A 1,386-nucleotide genomic window follows, 5' to 3' on the forward strand; every position below is an offset into this window, starting at 1 on the left:
CCATTCATGTAAACCTGGTGATGTCTCATGCTCCATTCATGTAAACCTGGTGATGCCCCATGCTCCATTCATGTAAACCTGGTGATGCCCCATGCTCCATTCATGTAAACCTGGTGATGCCCCATGCTCCACTCATGTAAACCTGGTGATGCCTCATGCTCCATTCATGTAAACCTGGTGATGCCTCATGCTCCATTCATGTAAACCTGGTGATGCCCCATGCTCCATTCATGTAAACTTGGTGATGCCTCATGCTCCATTCATGTAAACCTGGTGATGCCTCATGCTCCATTCATGTAAACCTGGTGATGCCCCATGCTCCATTCATGTAAACCTGGTGATGCCTCATGCTCCATTCATGTAAACCTGGTGATGCCCCATGCTCCATTCATGTAAACCTGGTGATGCCCCATGCTCCACTCATGTAAACCTGGTGATGCCTCATGCTCCATTCATGTAAACCTGGTGATGCCCCATGCTCCATTCATGTAAACCTGGTGATGCCCCATGCTCCACTTATGTAAACCTGGTGATGCCCCATGCTCCACTTATGTAAACCTGGTGATGCCCCATGCTCCACTTATGTAAACCTGGTGATGCCCGATGCTCCATTCATGTAAACCTGGTGATGCCCCATGCTCCACTCATGTAAACCTGGTGATGCCCCATGCTCCACTCATGTAAACCTGGTGATGCCTCATGCTCCATTCATGTAAACCTGGTGATGCCCCATGCTCCATTCATGTAAACCTGGTGATGCCCCATGCTCCACTCATGTAAACCTGGTGATGCCTCATGCTCCATTCATGTAAACCTGGTGATGCCCCATGCTCCATTCATGTAAACCTGGTGATGCCCCATGCTCCATTCATGTAAACCTGGTGATGCCCCATGCTCCACTCATGTAAACCTGGTGATGCCTCATGCTCCATTCATGTAAACCTGGTGATGCCCCATGCTCCATTCATGTAAACCTGGTGATGCCCCATGCTCCATTCATGTAAACCTGGTGATGCCCATGCTCCATTCATGTAAACCTGGTGATGCCTCATGCTCCATTCATGTAAACCTGGTGATGCCCCATGCTCCATTCATGTAAACCTGGTGATGCCTCATGCTCCATTCATGTAAACCTGGTGATGCCCATGCTCCATTCATGTAAACCTGGTGATGCCCATGCTCCATTCATGTAAACCTGGTGATGCCTCATGCTCCATTCATGTGCCGAGTCTCTTTGCTTCCCTTTCTATAAAACACAATAATAACTGTGCCTGCATTGTCCGTGTGGTGAAGCTTATGGCAGGCAGTGTGTGCCAGTCCCTCCCCGCTGCCATCACACACGTGGGCACAGGAGGGGCAGGACGCCGGCTCTGGTGGTCACGTCGC

The sequence above is a fragment of the Anomaloglossus baeobatrachus genome, chromosome 9, assembly GCF_048569485.1.
Source record: "Anomaloglossus baeobatrachus isolate aAnoBae1 chromosome 9, aAnoBae1.hap1, whole genome shotgun sequence".
Classification (NCBI taxonomy): Eukaryota; Metazoa; Chordata; class Amphibia; order Anura; family Aromobatidae; genus Anomaloglossus; species Anomaloglossus baeobatrachus.